The sequence below is a fragment of the Lissotriton helveticus genome, chromosome 8 (assembly GCF_964261635.1).
Source record: "Lissotriton helveticus chromosome 8, aLisHel1.1, whole genome shotgun sequence".
NCBI classification, from domain to species: domain Eukaryota; kingdom Metazoa; phylum Chordata; class Amphibia; order Caudata; family Salamandridae; genus Lissotriton; species Lissotriton helveticus.
In genome coordinates this window covers 1,127,796,478-1,127,820,172 of record NC_136069.1, presented here as the reverse complement: position 1 = coordinate 1,127,820,172, position 23,695 = coordinate 1,127,796,478, and positions in this window count along the sequence as shown.

Genomic DNA, 23,695 nt, shown 5'->3' with positions numbered 1-23,695 from the left:
TTCTTCATCAGTTATTGAGCGTGCGACTCCATTTAGTGGCTCAAAATGACAGTTCAGATCTCCACAGATTATAAAATTTAGATTCCCTGTCAGGCTTTTAAAAAAATTTGACAGGTTCACTAGAGTTTGGGAAATCCCACCATACTGAATCTGTAGAGAATACACATTTACAATAGCAAGTTGCTTGGAATTCTTATAGGACAGGAGGATGCAAGTTATGTCAAGCGAGTATGTTTCAACTCGTCTGACCATGCAACCCAAGTGTGAGGCTACCCATATGCAAAGGCCCCCAGATGGTCTCCTCATAGTGCCCTTAACGGCACCCTCACAGTAGGCCGCAAAGCCTACCCTATATTGCGGTTCTAGTGCCCACGTTTCCTGGAAAACACATATTTCATGCGAGTCAATAAATTCCCCCCAATCTCCTTGGTCCAATTTAGAAACTAGTGAAAACCAAATTAAGGGTTTGGCTTCTCTGCAGTAAGGCCAAGCCTTATATATAAGAAACAACCACAATGCGCCAATACTGCAAAATTGTTTATCAAAACAACAACATGACGAAAATAATTAAACTTTTTCATCAGAAAACCTCATTCGTTTGAATTAATCCATTTATTTTTAGAAATTAGTCCAAAAAGTGACATTTACTTTTTTTATCAAAAAGCTTGACATGTTAAATCAACAGGAGAGAAAAGGGGAACACAGGGGAGAAAAGTTTTTGTGTTTACTAAAATTGGCACTTTCTTACACTCATACATATGATTCCGCATCCATACTCATATATACAATTTTCCAACGTCAAAAATGTAGTGTTTAAGGGAAGACAAACGTGAAGGAGGGGGGTTAGGAAAAGTGTTCACAAAAACAACAACTATAATTCTACAACCTAATATCCAAAAATGGAGGGCAGAATTTTTTAGAATTCAATTTATAAATTTAACAATAGGCCATCAAAAAGATAAATCATCATTTCAAAAATAGTTTGTTCTCTATATTCAACGATTGGCCTAACACAATGCTGGTCGACGCGTTTCGAGTTCCCAGTGTGAGGAACTCTCTTCAGGACCTCTGATGGTTCTGAAAGATAAGGAGAGAACTCTGTCTTATTTTGATATCATGAGACTTGGTATATCCACAACCAACTCCCAGCCGGGAGCATTGACTCTCTTACCGTAGCTAATTCCCACATATACGGTGATTTTCATAGTGGCAGTCATTCTCTGAAAATAACAATGGCCCTTATAAGTATTTATTCTTGAACAAGTCTTAGAAGCAATGTCAAGGGATTGGAAATGAAGATCCTTACTTATAGCTGCTGGCAGCTTGTATTTCTTGGAGCTCAGTTGTCCGCTGGTCTAGACTTGGTGCACGTCTGTAACCCCAAAAATGCGTCTAATTAATGATTTGCTCCATCTGGCGTGTTTGCACGTAATGGTAAAGTTATTTAGAAATTCATACCTCAACTCTATCTTTTTCCTGCGTAGTCCAAGACTTTCGTCACTTTAAATGTGCAATCTACGAAAAATTCAAAGGAGACGATGTGGTTAGGGGTTTGTCAGCTCGTAGTGCAGGCTCCTAAGCGCGCATTCATGATCTGATCCATGGTCGCATAGTGGCGTGTGCTCAGAGCATGGTGTAATTTCAGAAAACTTCTACCCTGCTTTACATTCGTGCAGTAATGTCTAGTGTGATTGCACAACAGACCTCTTATATCTATTCTAGTGCCACTCGCTAGTGTATGGCATAGTTGCTTCAATTTACCTGGGAGACTGCTCCATGTCCCGTATCTCTCAGCTTGGCATTTTTCTTGTTTTGCTCGTCTCCGGCAGATCTCGTGTTAATATCCCGCGAGCAGTTGCTTCAGGGCTTCTGGGATTTGTAGTTAAGCCGAGTAGTTTCCGTCTGGCTGCACAATGACGTTGTGCCTTTTTTGGTTTATTTATTGACTTAGAGGATTTGTGTTTTCGATGTGCACGCGAGGAGCATTAAACTCGGCAATTGGTGTAAATGAGTTCGAGTCTTCTTAATGTATTGGTGATGATTATGTACAATATGCCGAGGGTGCAACAATTTCGGAGTTGTTGCATTACGAATAGGTAATGGGGCCAGACAGCTGTAGTGTTCATAATGTGGACGTGTTTTTGTCCGCTTTTGAGGTTTAGAGATTGAAAATCTCAGATAGTTCATTCAATCCTTCTGTAGCTGTGTTGAATTTTATAATTAGCATTGCTTCTTGTTTGGATAGTTTGACCTCTAGGTCACCGCCTCTGGCATCGTGTTCTACTTTTGAAATTACAGTCCATTGTAATTGTTGTTCTGTGTGGGACTGTGAATGCCAGTGATTTACAAGGGGGGCAGTTTGTACATGTCTTCTGATTCTCGATTTATGTTGGAATATCTGATAGCGAATTTCTTGCAATGTTTTACCACATATTGGTAAAACATCGCAAGAAATTCGCTATCGGATATCCCAACATAAATCGAGAATCAGAAGACATGTACAAACTGCCCCCCTTGTAAATCACTGGCATTCACAGTCCCACACAGAACAACAATTACAATGGACTGTAATTTCAAAAGTAGAACACGATGCCAGAGGCGGTGACCTAGAGGTCAAACTATCCAAACAAGAAGCAATGCTAATTATAAAATTCAACACAGCTACAGAAGGATTGAATGAACTATCTGAGATTTTCAATCTCTAAACCTCAAAAGCGGACAAAAACACGTCCACATTATGAACACTACAGCTGTCTTGCCCCATTACCTATTCGTAATGCAACAACTCCGAAATTGTTGCACCCTCGGCATATTGTACATAATCATCACCAATACATTAAGAAGACTCGAACTCATTTACACCAATTGCCGAGTTTAATGCTCCTCGCGTGCACATCGAAAACACAAATCCTCTAAGTCAATAAATAAACCAAAAAAGGCAAAACGTCATTGTGCAGCCAGACGGAAACTACTCGGCTTAACTACAAATCACAGAAGCCCTGAAGCAACTGCTCGCGGGATATTAACACGAGATCTGCCGGAGACGAGCAAAACAAGAAAAACGCCAAGCTGAGAGATACGGGACATGGAGCAGTCTCCCAGGTAAATTGAATCAACTATGCCATACACTAGCGAGTGGCACTAGAATAGATATAAGAGGTCTGTTGTGCAATCACACTAGACATTACTGCACGAATGTAAAGCAGGGTAGAAGTTTTCTGAAATTACACCGTGCTCTGAGCACACGCCACTATGCGACCATGGATCAGATCATACGTGCGCGCTTAGGAGCCTGCACTACGAGCTGACAAACCCCTAACCACATCGTCTCCTTTGAATTTTTCGTAGATTGCACATTTAAAGTGACGAAAGTCTTGGACTACGCAGGAAAAAGAAAGAGTTGAGGTATGAATTTCTAAATAACTTTACCATTACGTGCAAACACGCCAGATGGAGCAAATCATTAATTAGACGCATTTTTGGGGTTACAGACGTGCACCAAGTCTAGACCAGCGGACAACTGAACTCCAAGAAATACAAGCTGCCAGCAGCTATAAGTAAGAATCTTCATTTCCAATCCCTTGACATTGCTTCTAAGACTTGTTCAAGAATAAATACTTATAAGGGCCATTGTTATTTTCAGAGAATGACTGCCACTATGAAAATCACCGTATATGTGGGAATTAGCTAAGGTAAGAGAGTCAATGCTCCCGGCTGGGAGTTGGTTGTGGATATACCAAGTCTCATGATATCAAAATAAGACAGAGTTCTCTCCTTATCTTTCAGAACCATCAGAGATCCTGAAGAGAGTTCCTCACACTGGGAACTCGAAACGCGTTGACCAGCATTGTGTTAGGGCAATCGTTGAATATAGAGAACAAACTATTTTTGAAATGATGATTTATCTTTTTGATGGCCTATTGTTAAATTTATAAATTGAATTCTAAAAAATTCAGCCCTCCATTTTCGGATATTAGGTTGTAGAATTATAGTTGTTGTTTTTGTGAACACTTTTCCTAACCCCCCCTCCTTCAAGTTTGTCTTCCCTTAAACACTACATTTTTGACGTTGGAAAATTGTTTATATGAGTATGGATGCGGAATCATATGTATGAGTGTAAGAAAGTGCCAATTTTAGTAAACACAAAAACTTTTCTCCCCTGTGTTCCCCTTTTCTCTCCTGTTGATTTAACATGTCAAGCTTTTTGATAAAGAAAGTAAATGTCACTTTTTGGACTAATTTCTCAAAATAAATGGATTAATTCAAACGAATGAGGTTTTCTGATGAAAAAGTTTAATTCTTTTCGTCATGTTGTTGTTTTGATAAACAATTTTGCAGTATTGGCGCATTGTGGTTGTTTCTTATATATAAGGCTTGGCCTTACTGCAGAGAAGCCAAACCCTTAATTTGGTTTTCGCTATTTGTAGCGGGAGCAGTCCCGCGAGGTTACAAAGGACGAGAAAGCCCGTCTGATCTTTTGCTCAACACTGGGTTCCCACCAGGTGGGGGTGAAAATAGGCAAACTGCGGTTTGTTTTTGGTAGATTGATTGCCTATCTGGACAGGTAGAGTATGAGTGAGTCACTGCACGTGTGTTTTTTCTTTTAAGTTTTTTTCTTTTATGTTTTGTAAATTCCTTCACGTTTAAAATTTTCTCTAAGACAGCTAGCACTGACAGTAAGACACGTTAAGTAACCAAACAGACCATGTCAGAGAACGAAACTTTTGCATATAGTGAAGACCATATTCAAAAGCTTATCAACAATCCACCCCTTTTCAGTTCGGCAGCCTTGAGCTCTACGGCTAAAATAAACAATGAATCTGAAAAATTACTTAGGCTGAAAAAGAAACAGATAAGAACAGACCTCCACGGACACTACCTCATTCAGCATTTACGTTCCGGGACCATTCCGAATGGATTAATAGTACGCAACATTCCAGTAATCTTCACAGAGGACCCAATATATAAAAAAGGCTACAGTTTCATTGAGACTAAGTGCAGCAGGGACCTTATGGTCTTAACAATCGAGACAGCACAACGTCTTTCAAAAGAACAACTCAGTGAAATCGAAAAATTGGAATCAGAAATAAAAACAAACCAACTTATCACTGATTCGAAAGCCCTACTGGACAAAATCGAAAAAGACATCTTAGAGTTCAAGGACTACACCATAAATCAAAAAGAGTCAAAATTTGAAAAAGATAAAAAGAACTTCTCCCTTGAAAAGGCGTATCCCTACTTACAGCAAGATTTCTACACAAGCACCAATTCAAGGTGCTACTTGTCCGAATATCAAGGAAGATCCAAGAATAATTACATCACTTTTTCTGATACATCATCATCCTCAAGTGGGAGCGAAACGGACAATACTAATAATAGAACTGGTTGCAATAGAAGAGGGAATTTCCATCAACAAAACCCTCAAGCACAACAGCAGCCTTTTTTAGGGAGAGGTCAACCAAAGCCAAGGGGGAAAACAAGATTCAACGAACAACCATGGGAGATGTCAACCCGAACACGGACATACAGAAATTAAAAGAAACCCCGATACATAATCTGTCAACAAAAATTCTAACAACTATAGAAATAAGTGCACTAGAGAAAGGACTATCTTTCGTCCCTACGAGATTCACCAACTACGTACAAATGAAAACAGAATTCATCGAATTTTGTAGGAAGATTAGGTTAACAACCTTCTTTTCAGGACAACAACTTCCTGAAAGTACCGAAACCACAGGTCTGAGGAGACCCTCAAAATTTTGTCCGCCATCAAATAAAATACCAAAGGAGGTCGTGACCTTTGAAAGAACCATCCTCTCGGCAATTACAGCTCAGGAAAACAAAAGACATGGTTTTATTAAATACAATCTAAGTAAACCACAGAAAGAAGCTCTACAAAATCTGAAAAATGACCAGTCTATCGTCATAAAGCAAGCCGATAAGGGCGGATCAATAGTGGTGTGGGGGGCCTCGGAATATACGACTGAGGTCAACAGACAGCTTTCAGATCAATTTGCTATAAAAAAATCCCTAAGGATCCAACATGGGAATTACAGAATCAACTCTTCAAAATTCTGCAGACAGGTTTCGAAAATGGCTTCCTTGGAAAGAAGGAATATGAATACCTCCAAAACAGACACCCTAGGACACCAATCTTTTATGTACTGCCGAAAGTGCACAAAGATGAACATCAACCACCCGAGCGACCAATAGTTTCTGGTTGTGAATCGTTGTTCGAACCAATCTCAAAATTTGTGGACTTTTTCCTCAAACCTTGTATGACTTTTGTGAAATCATACATTAAGGACACGACAGACTGCATTAACAAGCTTGCAACAATTCAATTTGAGGATCAGATAGATTTTATGGTGAGCATGGATGTCACATCCTTATACACTCAGATTCCTCAGGAAGAAGGTTTAGCAGTCTTAGAATTGTATTTAAACAAACGAGAAAGACCGGTGAGAATACCAACAGAATTTATTCTGGAACTAGCCAGTATAGCACTTAAAAGGAACTATTTTAAGTTCAAAGAAGACTTCTACTACCAAATCAAAGGTGTAGCGATGGGGTGCCCCTTTGGATCTTCATTTCCAATCCCTTGACATTGCTTCTAAGACTTGTTCAAGAATAAATACTTATTAAGGGCCATTGGTATTTTCAGAGAATGACTGCCACTATGAAAATCACCGTATATGTGGGAATTAGCTACGGTAAGAGAGTCAATGATCCCGGCTGGGAGTTGGTTGTGGATATACCAAGTCTCATGATATCAAAATAAGACAGAGTTCTCTCCTTATCTTTCAGAACCATCAGAGGTCCTGAAGAGAGTTCCTCACACTGGGAACTCGAAACGCGTCGACCAGCATTGTGTTAGGCCAATCGTTGAATATAGAGAACAAACTATTTTTGAAATGATGATTTATCTTTTTGATGGCCTATTGTTAAATTTATAAATTGAATTCTAAAAAATTCTGCCCTCCATTTTTGGATATTAGGTTGTAGAATTATAGATGTTGTTTTTGTGAACACTTTTCCTAACCCCCCTCCTTCACGTTTGTCTTCCCTTAAACACTACATTTTTGATGTTGGAAAATTGTATATATGAGTATGGATGCGGAATCATATGTAAGAAAGTGCCAATTTTAGTAAACACAAAAACTTTTCTCCCCTGTGTTCCCCTTTTCTCTCCTGTTGATTTAACATGTCAAGCTTTTTGATAAAAAAAGTAAATGTCACTTTTTGGACTAATTTCTAAAAATAAATGGATTAATTCAAACGAATGAGGTTTTCTGATGTAAAAGTTTAATTCTTTTCGTCATGTTGTTGTTTTGATAAACAATTTTGCAATTTAGAAACTAGGCCCGCAATATTCCAGGATAGTAATCTTGAGCCCTCGGTGATTTGGTGTGTTGATAGCGTACCTGGTTGTTCTATTGGGAGGTTAGGTACATTAATGCACATAGGGTTTATAGCCCAGGTGCCGCTACCAAATTAATCGGTTTGGGGAGTAATCAGTATATTACTATGTCCTGAGATAAACTGCGGGGTTTCGATAACATAACAAGTGGGTTCTCTGCTGTTATGACCGCTTAGCTTTAGGCGGGCTGACTCTCCACACTCCGTGCCCTTTTTTCCCAGTCTGGGGGCTGTAACCATATTACCACCTGTAGTACCCGTGGGTCCAAAGAGCTCTTCTGTATCCCCCTGTAAATGTGCATCAATAATGTTCTCATTGCCCAAATTAGGTGCTTGCTCATTGTGGGCCGAAGTCAGTCAGTCCACAGAGTCAAGTACACTGAATCTATTATAAAGGGCAATTGCTGGCATTTGGACACCTTCTCCCCTGGTTGGGCAAATAGTCATTTGGGCCCTCATACCTTTCACATATTCAGGGTTCCCTGGGTATAAGAAGTTTTCTGGGGATGCATAGAAGTACCTCAGGTCCCTTGCCTCTATAAGGGTTTGCGGGTTTAACTGCGAACCCCCACAGGCGTGCAAAGTGGCCCTTGGGTCATTAAAATTAATAACGATGCAATCTCCTTGTGTATTTTTCTGCCTTGGTCCAACCCAAGACACCCTTCGTACAAATAGGATCCTAAACTCTGCTTGGGGGGGAGTGGTCTATTGGTGTTTAACCAATAGATTGTCTTGTTTTTTAACTGCTCGTAAGTTTCCGAGTACCCTTCTTTAAGTTCTGGGACACCAGTCAACACACTGACATAGGGGCTACACTCCGGGTGGAGATCTAGATGCTGATGACGAGCATTCTCTGCCACTTTAGCTTTTCTCAGTCCTCCACCCACTGGCCCTGGCTCAACAACCATCGATTTTCCAATATTAGTTGTTTCTAGCCTCCTATCGTTAGTGGGCAATGGCGGTGGTAAGGGGCCAATACCCCTGGTTACAGATGAATTATTTTCCAGTCGGCCCTGAGCCACCCGCCCTGCTCCCTCCCTCAAGGCATTTGTGCCCTGTGCATCACCCACTATATTGCTCTTAATATCCTCAACAGCGTTGCTTAGTGAGGACTCAAGTTGCACAAGCGTGTTTTCAACTATTTGGAGTCTCAATAATATAGGTTTTAAAGATGCAGGAGTCCAGTGTTCCTCTCTTCTACGATCTGGACATTTATTGCTACAGATGGTGGCGGTGGATCCTCCATTTCAGGGGCCATATTTAAGCTTTCATCTGGTTTACTCTGTTTGGATGCCTTTGAGTTCTTCCCCTTCTGATGGGGTCCTCCTCTCTTCCTTTTCGAGATTGCACCCTGCATGTGCTGCATAGAGTTAATAGGTTGGTCGTGCACCAGGACCGAACACAGTGCAGTGTTACTAGAATGGGATCCCAACACGTTGCCCTGGACCAGAGATTGTCCAGCGCACTCTCGCTCCTTGATAATACTTAAAGAGTCATTCCGATGTTGACTTGTACTCAACGACTGGGACACAAAGAGCGGGGCGGAATGAGGGATGCTCGACGGCGAGCGAGCGTTCATTATCCCCCCTAATCAAGACCTCTTAGCAAAAACCGGGTCCGCCAAGAGTCTGCGTTTGGTTATTGCTATCTCGTGGGCTAATACAGACAAAGCCCTTGTAACAAACTGGTCTAGTGTTCCTGCTACATAGCCCACTCCAGGATTGTCCATTAGCCGCCCCATACGTGTTGCCATTTTAAGCACAATGTAGATATGATGGATGATCACTCACTGTGGCATGGTGGTAATATTTAAAAGTGGCAGGAACCAAGAGGAACGGCCCAGCCCAGCCTCGTACAGTCTCGAACGGGCTCAAACAGGACCGCCCTTGGCCCGTGCTTCGCCCGTCGTGCGCCCGCGCGCGTCCCGCGAAGCGGGGGCCGCGAGCCGCTAAGTAGTTGGGGAGGCGGGTCAGAGCAATCCACTGGTGCGCGTTGTCCCGGGGCGTCTGGTCGCTGTAGTCTTTCCCCCTTGATGGTAAGCAGAGTCCCACACAAACGCGATCAGCAGCTGTGAGTGGCTCCTGCGAAGCGGGGGCCGCGAGCCGCTAAGTAGCTGGGGGAGGCGGGTCAGAGTAATCCACAGGTGCGCGTTGTCCCGGGGCGCCTGGTCACTGTAGTCTTTCCCCCCTTGATGGCAAGCAGAGTCCCACACAAACGCGAGCCGCTAAGTAGCTGGGGGAGGCGGGTCAGAGTAATCCACAGGTGCGCGTTGTCCCGGGGCGCCTGGTCGCTGTAGTCTTTCCCCCTTGATGGCAAGCAGAGTGCCACACAAACGCGATCAGCAGCTGCGAGCGGCACCCCAAATATAAAAAATGAAGGGTCTACTCTTTCATAGCCATTAATACCATAGCCCATATCATATGGGTGCCGTTTTGACTGAAAATAACTGTGAGACAAAGGCTCTGACTCTGGGTGTGTTGGAGGTGTAGGTGGAGTTTATTGTATTCGATAAAATTTGACTCTGTGTAGTTTCCAATTTATCAGGTGTGATAACTAGCACCAATTCGAAGTCCTTGCAAAATAACATGCAGAATTTGGTGCTTAGCTTCCTTGGTAAAATACAGTTTTGATCTGCTAAAATTAAATGAAGGGCAAGGTAGCTAATTAACCTGGTAATTACTGGGGTGGTAAATACAGCCCATTTCAGAATTGTGACCATGTGCAAACAGGGGTATGAACAGGTGTCAGAAAACATCAATCAACTCGGAATCGGATCCAAAACTTTCTGCAAAAAGAAGTTTATTTCCTTCTAAGGGATGGAAAACACAACCAAATTGTACATGCAAAATTAAGGAACATTCATAACTGACCTGGGAGCATCCCTAAAACTTTTAGCAGGCCAAACCAGAAACAACTCCCCTATCTTGAGAACTTGAACGGAATGCTTTATTTGTATTGTCGAAAACTGCAAAGTTTAAGGTGAAGGAGAAATCAAACCATTGGGACTCAGAGTGGCTATTTGGTACTATAATGTTGCAAAAAACCTCCTATATACTGCAAAACTAAAGTAGATAGAGTCTTAAAATGGAGATTGTTTGAAGAATACAGGATTGTTAGAACACACATACAGGTCCTCATTCATGAAGTTTTGCCAAGACCTTCCTGCTGCTCTGCCCTACGGCAAAAAAGAAAAGGGCAGGAATGCACCCTATTTATCATATACGGCGTATTCTTGTCCTTTTCCTATGCGCCGGCGCTCAATGGGCTGCCTTGCGCCAATGCTGGCACCTTTGCACCATTGTGCAAGGGTGTCTGCGCTATAGAGATGATTATTTTTGTGCAGTAAGGGAAACCCTAATGCACGAAAACAATCACAAGGGGCTTTTTCCTCTGCAGCACACATAGAAAAAGGAAAAACGAGGAGAAATAAAAAGAATTTTCCTTGTTGCGCCTCCCTAACGTTAGGTTGTGACATATTCCCAGGTTTACGATTTCTCGTAAATCTGGGAATGTGTCAGGTTCCATGGGTGTTGCGTGGGAACACCCTCAGGAACACCCATGGTATGCCGCTTTCACACATTTTTCTGCGTGAAAGGGGCACATATTTATAAGGCCATGAAAAGCCATGTAAAGTGGCTTTATCTGGCCTTATAAATATGCTGTGGCACATTGCACCACCAGAACGTCAAACACATGCTGTTCCGGCAGCGCAAAAGTGCTGGTTGGGCCTTAGAAATGAGGCCCTCCATGTTTTTGGGAGATTCCATGTTCTCAAAAATAATTCTGGCATATTTAAATATACGCTAAACGAGAGAGAGCTATAACACCTGGGCCATCCATATCAAAAGGCAGACATAAAAATTGTACAGATGGAGAAAATACAATATGGCTACTTATTAGGAAATGCTAAATTGCTGTTTGTAAAAGGTAATTTAAAAACAGGAGACAAATTCATACATGATGTCCCACTCAGATGAGACTTGCCAGATTACTTCAATAAAAAAAAAAAGATTTTAATCAAGGCAACAAGCCATTAAACAAAACAGAAGGAGCTATCCAAAAATGAATAAAATAGATGAGCTCGATCAAAAGTGCAGGTTAGTTGAAATCATAAATAGCATTGGTATTTCAGAAAATCAACGTCCCTTATATTGTTTTGAGTATAGTAGTTGGTTTTTACAGTTATAAGTGACAACTTTGGTAAATCCTTTAAAATAAAAACAAACCACTGTTTTCTGTTAAGTTATTCCAAATCGTACAACTATAAATGACTTTCTAACTTCAAAAGTAGTCTCCAAAAAAAAACAAATAGTAGAGGGGGCATTGGGCTTCCCTCAGAGAGCCCAAAGTTACCTGCACCAGTCCTATATCTTTATCAGTGTAAATAATGACCATATAATAAAGAGAGGTGATTATACCTTTGAGCTGGGATGAAAAATACACACTAATCTGTAAATACTCTATATTTAAAAGAATAATCACTTTCTTATCTCCCTATTTGCCCCATTCCTACTCTATGAAGAAAGACTCCACATTCTTACTTTAGCATTCCTTTGCTCAAGCTATTTTCACTTTCCATGACCCTTAACCTAGCTCTTCCCTTTCACTTTATCAAAAGCTATCTCACAGTTAGACCTGTCAGCCTTAGGGTGGTTTTACTCCAAACCTTTTGCCTCTTTCCCTCATTTTTTTTGCTGTAATTCATTTTATTGGCCAGTGCTAAAGTGCTAGCGCTCACTCCCTGATGCATTTTAAAATTGGCTTACACCTAATTGGCATATTTAATTTACTTATAAGCCCCTTGTACAGTGGTTACCTTTTACCCATGTATATTAAATGCTATGAGTGGGTCTGCACCACTTCTTGAGTCACCCACTTAAGTAGCCCCCTAAAACATGCACCAGGCCTGCCATGGAAGCCTGAATGCAGTGTTAAACTGCCAGTCCGACTTGGCAATATCACCCCATTGCCAAGCCTTAAACTCCCTTTTTATTGCATATAAGTCGTCCCTAAGATAGGCACTAGGTGGCCCATAGGGCAGGGTGCATTTTAATTAAAAGGTTGGAAATATACTTTTAAGTTTTACATGTTCTGGTAATAACACCTCCTATATTCATTTTTCACTACTATGAAGCCTACCTATCCCATCGGATAACATTGGGTTGCCTTATTTTCTTTAATAAGTGCTACCTTTTTATTAGGAATAGATAAGTATTTCGGGCGTTATTCACTAAGGTAAAAGTACACTTTTGTGTAAATTCATGATTTTTTGCAATTCTCAAATGAATTTTATGCATAATATATTTATCACTGCGGACTCTCCATACTCATGGTGGAGACTCCACACATCAAAAGATCGGCAGTCGTAAAGATACTACTCAAACAATTGTTTCAAGAATTGCAAAATATGTAAGCTTACACAAAAGTATAAGTTTACCTTTGTGAATCAAGCTCTTCATGTTTGGTATCTATGAAATTGTAATTACAAATCCTCTTTAATGGAAAAGTCAGATTTTAAAACATAATTTTGAAAATACCACTTTTAGAAAGTTGCTATTTGCCTGCCCTTTGCAATTTGGTGCCTGCGGGTTGTCATATGTCACATGACTCAGTGTAGTTGGCAGTTAGACTGGGTGCATTTCTCCAAGGCAGTCACGCAATGGAGGGAGTAGGTGTGCCTGAAAGGGCCATCTGCCTACAGGAATGGGGGTGTGGAGCAGGACACAGCCCCACGTGCATCTGAATAGACTGTGCTCTGCCTTCACACAAAGGGCTTGTCACCATTACATTGTCTCTGCTGCTAGTCTGGAGCCAAGGCAGGGGTGCCAAGAAATTCCTGGCATTTCAAGGAATACCTCTAGAAATTTCTCCTGCTACAAAGAAGGCATTAGGTATACAAATAGGGCCCTTAGACCCACTCTTCATTTCACTTTCTGTCCGATGGAAGGACTCAGATGACTGCTGATGTGGTCTGCTATGTACTCCACAAGACTGCTTTACTAAACGTGGAAAGACTGCTTTGCTGCTTGGAACCCCTGCCTTAAACTCTCAAAGTCCTTTTCTACTCCAGGAGCCCTGCTTCATCATCCGTACCCAGGACTACCAGAGTGACTCCAAAAGCATGTTTGCTGGCTTACCTGTGCAGAGTCACAAAGAAATAACAGGTTCCCACCGTCTTGAACCCACACCTGGACCCAGCTTGAGTTCTAACCACCTTAGGGTTGCCCTTCCAGTCCTGGATCCTTGGCAGTTGTACTAAAGGTCCTCAGGTAGCCAACATCCCAAACTTGGGACCTAAAACCTTCTAGGCTGAAAACTGGTCTGAGGACCCTGGGAAGACTGGGTTTCAACCTGCTCATCTAGCCGCTCAGGGTGTATCGCTGATTGGCCTGACTTTGTGACTTCTTCTGCTACATTCTTCTTTGCAGCTGGAAGTCCTGTTCAGCGGTCCTTTGCCAAAGGGGTACTCAGAATCCTGAAACTCTCTTCGTCTACAGGCTCCTTCTTGATCCCGCTAGAGATTTTTGAAGTTCCAAAAAGTGACTAAGTCCAAACATAGAAATCCTCACCACAATATTTTCCAATTGCTCCCAGGCAAGGATGCTCCCTCTTTTTCCTCCACCTGCAGCCTTTCCCTGTTCAACTTCACCTTTTCAGAAAATGTCTTCAAAGTCTGGAGTTAGGCATCAATTGAACCCGATCCACAGGACTCCATCGCGGCCGGCCATATTGTTTTACTTTGACCCAGTCTCAGGCTACTAGATGTCCGTGGTTGGCACTTTAATCTTTTGGGTGTTATCTTTTACTAAAATCTGTGCTGCATAAATAATTTGCACATTACCTCTAAATCTATGCCATGTTACCAAAGGCTACGCACAGGTTAATTTGGTGAATTTTGTGGTTCACTCTGATGGTGCTTGAGTCTGTTCCTTGAACAGGGGTCACCCCCTTCAACCAACAACCAAATTTCTCACACATACCAATGATTTATCCTGTTTTCTTTTTTGTGTTACGTTTTCTTTCATTTTTCATTGTTCAAGCAAGACCCTCTTGCTCATAGGGAGAATCATCAAAAAGGAGGAGACGTGGACTTGATTATAAATTGGTTACAGTAATTAAAATACATTGGTCTGTATGTATTAGTAAGCCTGGTGTAGTGCGTAGGCTCGCATGGCAGATGTTTTATTTAAATTTTATTTTTCTGACTGAAACTGCATTTGTTCAATTAAGGAAGCACATTGGCCTGTAGGGAACATGTATTTGCTGGAAAGGGATCTAGCAAATGTGTATTTAAAGCAGTGTGTTGGCCTGTTCTTAATATTTCTTTTGCTGTATCAGAAATAGTGTTTTAGTATTAAGGCAGCATGTAGGCATGTACTTCATTTGGCTTACCAATGAATTTGCCTACATGTTGATGCTTTAAAGAAACCTTGTGGTCATAGTACAGTACTTTGACCTGTATTTCATTTTATCTATCGATGTCCTGAGTTGCTTGAATGGCTTCCATTTCAACTTTTGAATGTGGGGCTATGCCTGGATAAGTGTTTTTTTGAAGTATAGGCTGTGTGATTACTGCAAGTTCTGTATATCATGTTGTTATAAAGCAATACAGTTAAAGAACCAATCTGAAGAAACATTTCTGCCTTCTAGCTGTGGGCAATTGAGAGCATTTCACAATCTTTAGGAACTCTTACTGGGGTCTGGTGTGTGCATGTGGGTCATTTTTCTTGCTTACATTTGTGGAGGTCATTGTAGTTTTTTCAAAAAAGGTGGGGGTAATAATCAATTCATACATTTATATTCCTCTTCCTTTTTATTTTTTCTTGTGATTTTCAAGACATTGGAGGGTAAAAGAGAGATTACGGTGTGATGACATTTTCCATTTTTATTCTAATATTTCTTTGAGCTTAGTCTGCTAAATGGGGGTCCGTAGTGGCTCTTTATTGGGCCAAGAGCAGTGCTGGTGATATTTTTTTTTTCAAAAGGGGCACACATACACACATACACAAGCAGCATCATTCTTCCTCTCCATATTCATTAAGGTAACAGAGAGCTAAGGAAAGAAATCATGCTTTTTCTAATAGGGCCCACTTCATAAAAGTACAGTTAAGCCAAAAGTGTAACTTAGATTTGGTATTCACAAAGGTAGGTTAGTATGATTAAAGTTAGACTTTTGGTCTCACTTTACATTTGTGAATACCTGCAAAGTAGTAAAGTTAGGCTTTTGGTCTAAGTTAGACTTTTGGTCTAGCTTTACCTTCGTAAATACCTGAACAGTAGTAAAGTTAGGCTTTTGATCTAAGTTAGACTTTTGGTCTAAGTTTACCTTTGTGAATACCTGAAAAGTAGTAAAGTAAGACTTTTGATCTAAGATAGACTCTTTGTCTAACTTTATCTTTGTGAATCGGGCCCATGGCTGCACAATTTTTCTCACCATTCTCACAAAGACAGATCCAGGTTCTAGGTAATTCAATTTCTGAGGCTTGAAAATCTCATCAGAATTCAATAACTTTTCATTGTAGCTCTCTGGTAGTCAGGGAAGTTTAACATTTTAGAATTGTCTCCATCATCAGTGAGCCCAAGTAGAGAGTGGTTTAAGTCATTTTGAAGAAAAAATACCGCTAAATCCTCCACTTATGGAGCAATTCAGAATTTATTGAAAAGAGTTGAACAATCCAGCTTCTTTTATGCATTAGGTTAAATGGTAGCTTATATCTAATTACTAAAGGAGAAGCTAAAATTCCTCAAAATGGTATAGTTAAACCATTATTAGCAAACTAAACAGGACCAAAAGTGCTATTACATAAAATGCAGGGTGCACATTGGGCCTGATTCACAAAGGTAAATATACGCTTTTGTGTATGATTACAGATGTTTGACATTCTCAAATATATTTTACTAGTAGTATTTTTACAAATGCCGAGTCTCCACATATAACAAGATAGTACACCCCTATATTTTTATGCGCGAACATCATCTAATTTACAGGGAGTAAGAGTGGCAGACACAGATCCTGAATGTCGTCTTCAGCTACTCTGATGTGGTTTTGCATCTACTCATGGCTCAATTCACTATTTGGAGTTCAATATCCCCAATAACTGCAATGCCCTATTTGCTGCAATGTACTATCCATGTGGCGATCTATTTCAAGGAGCTATACAGAAGGATTTGAGTGCATCCGTTGATAAAAAATGTCTATGTGACAGCCATTTATATATATATATATATATATAAAAAGAATAATATACTACATTTCGATTGCGGAATAGGTGTCCTTGGTGTGTTTCCTACTGTATATTAATTATGGAGTCTAAGCAATTGACTTACCCGAATCAACTGTAGATTGTAGTATAGTGTATATTCAGCATTTTATAAGCTCATTTCCCTTATTCCTATATCTTTAACTTTACTTGCCCATATATGTGGCTTTGCAACAGCTTGTATGAGCCCTTGATATGTCCCATTTCTTGTTTCCATGTTGGAAATGAAAGACATCTGTAGATCATTTGGGGGAACTTCTAGTAAAGTTAATTGTTGGTTAACAGAAAGAACATTTGACAAATTGTCTGCTCTTGCCAATTCCCCAAATTCACCAAAAGAAAGCAGGATAGGTTTCCAGTTAGCTGGTAACTGGCACCAAATGATTAATGCACTTAACCAGTGTTTCTTCTACAATTTGTTGTTAGCTGCGTATATTATGTTTCTACATGTTTTTACCACAACCTCTATGAAAACGTCTCAATCAAGTGGACATTTCCTTGTCAGCATTCCAGAGTGTATTCTTATCTGTCTGAGAAGCTAAAGAAATATTTGAAAATGAAGTGCAATTAAATGAACAAGCCTTTACCATTGTGGTTCTACTTTGAGTATTAACCAGAAATTAATTCATAGGATGTTCAACTGAATAACCTATGTAACCATCTATATCAAAATGTAAATGCAGATGTCTCTGTACCCAGGAACGTCGTTCATTCAGGGCTGCTAGGTGAAAGAAGTCCAAAGAAAAGAGCCATGTAATTCAAAGGATTTTAGTATTGGGTCTAGGTACAATAAGGGGAGAAATGCTGGAAAGGTATTGGGCAGTTTCTCCAAATTGGAGGGGGATAGAGGTGAGCGGTATGAGTAGTCGAGTCATCTTGCATTGTGACCTGTTTTTGGCACACAGCCAAGTCACTTTCTGAAAGTTATGTTTGATGGGTGAAGTTCTGTGAATTGTGCACAAGTTGGGAAAGTTGATCATGTTGTCATAGGTTTCAAATGATTAAAGGTGGTGGCCTGTGATCAGCTATTAGTAGTGCATTAAACATAGATCTCACCAAATAGAAGTGAAGGTGATGACAGATTCTGCTTACTTTTATTAAAAAATAATGGTGGGAAGTTATCTTGAGTTCAGCAATACTACTAGATTCGTTTCTAGAATAAAACAATGTTAGGGAGGTTTCTGTCTTAGAGGTTTTCAGCATTAATAATAAAAAATATTCAGTGTTAGAAATGGGATTACTGGTTGGCTGAAGTATGCACCCAGGCCAGGCAGGAACCATCACTCTTATCATGGTAAGCTACATACACTCTAAAAGATAACCTGTGCTCAACATCTGATAGCTTAACACAGAGCAGTCAGGCTTATCCAAAGAGGCAATGTGTAAAGTATCTGTGCAACACACACACAGAGTAACACAATAAATACACCCACAAAAAGAATCCACACAGGTTTAGAAAAAAATATTATGTTATTCTGAACAAAACCAGACCAACATGGCAAAGTTCCAATACACAGAAGTTGAGATATTGAATTTTAAAGGCATATATGCAGTAAGGAGCATAGAAGCAAGCAGCGCTAAAAAGGTTACTCTACGTCGCCCTGGATCTGGGCAATGTCAAAGCTCAGACCAACTACAATGGTGTGCCTGCTGGCTAGAGGACCCATGCAGGCTTCAGTGAACAAAGTACCTTTCCTGGTCACAAGCAACGAGATGCTTCAATGTTGAGTCCCACAGGCGCAGGATATGCCGATCTTCTCTGCGCAGTGAAGGCGATGTGTCAGTTCTGAAGATGGGTGCCGGAGACGTGAGGCATTGAGTGATGCACCCAATTCTGCCACGTAATCGAGGGGATGAATGAATTTCACCAAACTGCACCGGCGGTGATACGCAGACTGATGCATCAATCTCTGGAAAAACCAAAGGTGGTGATGGACGGAGCGTTGACAATACAAACACTCACCCCCAGTCAACTGATCTGGGTTTAATCCATCACCGTTCTTTAGCTCACTCCACCACCCCAGTTCAGACATGGCCATATGCAAATCAGTCTGACCCTGTGCCTCATGGGAACAGTCCAGCCCGAACTGCCAAGCCATGTCTTCCCTGGACCGGAATCAAGCTTCCCAGGACCGGTTTCTGGCATTACAGCCGTCTTCAGCCGGGCTTGCTTGACTCCAGTGGCAAAGTGAGCAAGGGACTCACGTCTGAGTATACCCTGCCAACTTAGGGCGAACAAAGAAAAACCAAAGGTGGTGATGGACGAAGCGTTGACAATACAAACACTCACCCCCAGTCAACTGATCTGGGTTTAATCCATCACCGTTCTTTAGCTCACTCCGCCACCCCAGTTCAGACATGGCCATATGTGCCAAGCCATGTCTTCCCTGGACCGGAATCAAGCTTCCTAGGACCGCTTTCTGGCATTACAGCCGTCTTCAGCCGGGCTTGCTTGACTCCAGTGGCAAAGATGGATTAAACCCAGATCAGTTGTCTGGGGGTGAGTGTTTGTATTGTCAACGCTCCGTCCATCATCACCTTTGGTTTTTCTTTGTTCGCCCTAAGTTGGCAGGGTATGCTCAGACGTGAGTCCCTTGCTCACTTTGCCACTGGAGTCAAGCAAGCCCATGTTTGAACTGGGGTGGCGGAGTGAGCTAAAGAACGGTGATGGATTAAACCCAGATCAGTTGACTGGGGGTGAGTGTTTGTATTGTCAACGCTCCGTCCATCATCACCTTTGGTTTTTCTTTGTTCGCATCGATCTCTGGAGGCAAAGCACTGGTTCCGATGTGATGCTCCAATTTTAATCTCACAACCGGGTCTATGCTCCGATTCTGTTACACAGAGACAGGAGATGTGTCAAAATCTGTGTTGCAGGTATCTGGGATACTTTCATTGAGCCAGACACAGGAGCAGGGGTAGAGACTGTGAAATCCCTGAGTCTCAAGCAACAGGAGGCAAGCCAACAAGCCCTCGGAGATTAATTGGAGTTAAGGCAGAGTCTAGCTCTCCTTCAGCAGAGTCAGAACGCAGCAGGCAGCAGGGCAACAAAGAGAAAAGCAGGCCTTCCAGATCAGCAGTCCAGATAATTCCTTTCGTTTAAGCAGCACAGCAGTTATTCTGGCAGAGCTTCAGTTACAAGTGTCTGATTTTGTCATGCACTCCCCGGATCCCAACCGCACAGATGACACTGCAGCCAATGCTGGACCATCTATCCCTCCTGAGGACAGAAAATGCCTTGGAATCAAAACTTTAGAACACACACTGTCCCCAAGGGAGAAGAGGGGTTGGGATAAAATGAGAAAAGAGAGACTTGCGGTAATGGTTCTTCTCTGCTGCTGTCTGACATTGCATATTAGCATCTGTCACTTCTGAGACTCTCTATGTAAGCAAGGTAGATGTGACTGGGACCAGAACCTCCGTTTTTGCAATGACACGATGCACTGGAAATAACATGAGGTGGCAGTGACCATAAGTACACAAACTAGTCTCTACATACAATGAATACGTAGTAAATTTAATGACAAAAACTTTCAGGTTTCATCAGCAGCTCGGCAAGAGAGCAGAATACCCAAAATCATAGAATGGAATGAGGCACTCATAGGAATGACTTGAAATATAGCTTTGGGTAAATGGTCCATATATATACCAAACACTCTAAAGTGCTTTATCTAGGCACTACAGTGCAGCAGAGAAACACAGTGCTCAAGTCGTTAATCCTTGTGTGATACGATTCTAGTGACAAGGCTGTAGGAAGGGTGTGAAGTATAAACATACAAGAAGCTCTGGAGTAATTCACAGAGAGGACATGGAGGAAAAGTCTATAGTCTTTGAAGACGGGGATACTAGTCCTGTTTACTATTGTAGGAGTTTTAGTGTGCATTAACCTGATATCAAGTACTTAGCCTAGTTCTTCCACTTAAGTGAGGAGGAAGGCGTCAAGGGAGCGGTTGCCACGGAACGACTATATAGGATGGACATTAAGGAGACTGGAGCGCTACTTGGTTCCAGCAGAATTCTTCAGGTGAGTGTGAAGGGTGAAGCTTTTTCTGCAAACAGCGAGGCCAAGCCATGGTTTGGGTTTTGGTGGGGTTTATATACTCTCTCAATGGATGTAACTAGATTACTTTTGGCACGTGACACACATGCCGTCTGGAAGGTTCTCGAACCTTGGGGAAAACATGTGTTAGTACACTCTCCTTGACCTTACAGAATGGGTATGTGCAACTTGTTGATTAGAACGAATTAACAAGAAACTAATGTATCATTGTCAATCAAACATGCGTATTGCAAAACAATACCAACAACCCGTTAACAGCGAGAGCAAAGTTTGCCATTTGCTCGTGGGATTCTGGGGGAAGCTTGCAGGATTTTATGGAAAACTACACCCAGGCCCTAGGAACAGTGAGAGCAGATCATCCATTGGTTAACAGGATTTGGGGAACACTTGGAGGGGTTCAGCATAATGGAAATTATGGATGCTGGGGAAGCATTGGTAATGAGGGAGCTGGAGGAGCATTGGTCATGTGGGCGATGGGGGGAAAGCAGTATTGAGGGTGCTGGGGAAACATTGTCATAATATCATAGTGTGCCATAAAGCACCATGGGGTAAAGCAACATGAGCCGTACGCACTAGGCCCACTGCTCAGAGGGGAAATGAGAGGGTTGTGCCAGGTTTTAGGGGGTCAGACACCCAGCACTTATACTGAAAAGTGCCTTTGCTATGGAGGTGACTTCAAAGCAGCTCTACGAAGTGCACACGTATCTCTTTCAACCCAGTTCTGTCTGTCAGGTTATCTGTGGGAGGTAATCAGTGCTTTAAGTGAGGAGAGGACACTGCCTATTCAAGTGAAGTGCTAGCCCCTCCCTTCTATCCTCCCCAGGCAAGGCCATCAAAATGCATATGTTTGTAGATGGGTACTCAGACACACCTATCCTTTCTGTGTTGTGGCTTTCTAAAGGGAATGCACAAAGTGTAGCTGTTACCCATCCCAGACGCATACTGGAGGCAGGCAGCAAAGCACACAGAGTTATAAGCACAGAGACATGCCCACTTTCTAAAAGTGCCATTTCTAAAATAGTAATGCCAAATTCAACTTTACCAGTAAGGAGGATTTGCTATTGCCGTTCCAAACATATGACACATGAAAAAGATACTCTTCTCTGATCAGGAAATACACCTTAAAAGTGTATTAAGGAATTCCCAATGCTAACCTATGAGAGGGTTGGGCCTCACAGTAGAGAAAAACAAAATTCACTGCTTGTCATTACCAGGAAATGCAAAACATCACAGTACATGTCCTACCTTTCCCTTACGTAGCACTCTGCCATTAGGGCTACTTAGGGGCTACCTTAGGGGTGACGTATATGTAATAAAAGGGAAGGTTAAGGCTTAGCAAGTAGTTTTAAATGCCAAGTCGAAGTGGCAGTGCACTGCACACACAGGCCCTGCAGTGGTAGTCCTGAGACAGGGTTGAAAGGCTACTTCTGTGGGGGGGGGCACAATCAGTGCTGCAGTCCACTTAGTAGCATTTAACTTTCCGTCCCTGTTTATATGAGATACACTTTACAAGTGACTTACAAGTAAATTAAATATGCCAAACAGGTGTAAACCAATTATACCATGTTTAGAGGAGAGATCACATGCACTTTAGCCCTGGTCAGCAGTGGTAAAGTGCCCAGAGTCCTAAAGCCAACACAAATGAGGTCAGAAAAAGAGGAGGAAGGCAACAAGTTTGGGAGGACCCCAGGGAGTGCAATTTTCCAACATTCAGTTACTGTCTTATAGTTGTAAGGCATTCATACATTTTTGGATTGTAGGAGAGGTGTGAGGGAGGGTGAACTGAAGATGTGGGTCTTGTGTAATAAAGGAATGTGTAAGAAATGAAATGTGAGAATTATTATCTCCACATTTCTCCTGACTCCAGATGTATGATCTTAGAAGAGAAAGGCAGTGATACTGGGGAGGGATACGCAGAGGAGGAAGAGGGTAGTTGAGGTAGGTAACATAGTGGTTAATGATTGAAGATATACAATATTTAAATTTCCTAGCAAGACAGGATTAAAAATCAAACCAAAATTCCGGGTGCACTGTTCTTTTAGTGGAGTAGGTTGCAAAGGGTGTGGAGCACCAGCCACACAATTCTTGAGGTGTTTTTGCGACCACCAATCAGTCAGTTTCTATGGGAGTGTGCTGCACTACAGATGAAGGGGCCATGTGTAGCGTTTGACTTACTTCAAGACTGTTTTTTCACTTTCAGGGCTGTAGTAACTTCAGAAGTGTAACTTGTGAATAGCAATGTGCCTTCTCTTTTATGAGTGGGTGTTTGTCCTATACATCGCTGAACCCCTCATAACCGTGCTTAAGCCTCTCCCATTTTGTATTACATATCTAGAATGTTCCCACCACTTCCCTTGTCCCTTCCATATTTACCACTAAGTAGTAAACTTACATATATGGAGATCTTCCCATAGAAAAGATAGGAAGGCAGAGATTCCAATTTCAAGGTCTGTGATTTTCTTTTGTAAGTAGCACTACTGTAGTACTAATTAGGTACTACTAAATTCAGTTTGAGTGTCTGAGTCCAAAAAGTATGGTTCAAAAGAAGGCCATCATTCTGTTTCTTTCTAAAGAAAATGGATTGCACAGAATTGCTTTTCTAGTCTCTGATATTTCAGGAGAATACAGACTGGTCATAGATTTGAAGGGTGTGAGTGGTTACATGAAAAAAAATGCATGCAAAAAGGACAATCTCCAATCATGAGGAGTCTCAAGCAGTATCTACGTTTTTGTGAAGGAGAATGCCATTGGCAGTATCAGGTGGTTCCTGTTGGACTGAACATGACTCAAATCAAGTGTTGTTTACAAAGGTGTTGGCTCCTGTATGAGCCTAGTTGTGTAGTCCGTTTGCATTGTTGCTATTCTCAGTAGATCTCTGCCTTCCCCACGTATGTGCAGACATCACCAATCTCTAAAGGATCTATGAAATAGTTGGGTCCTCATCCTTTGACCCACC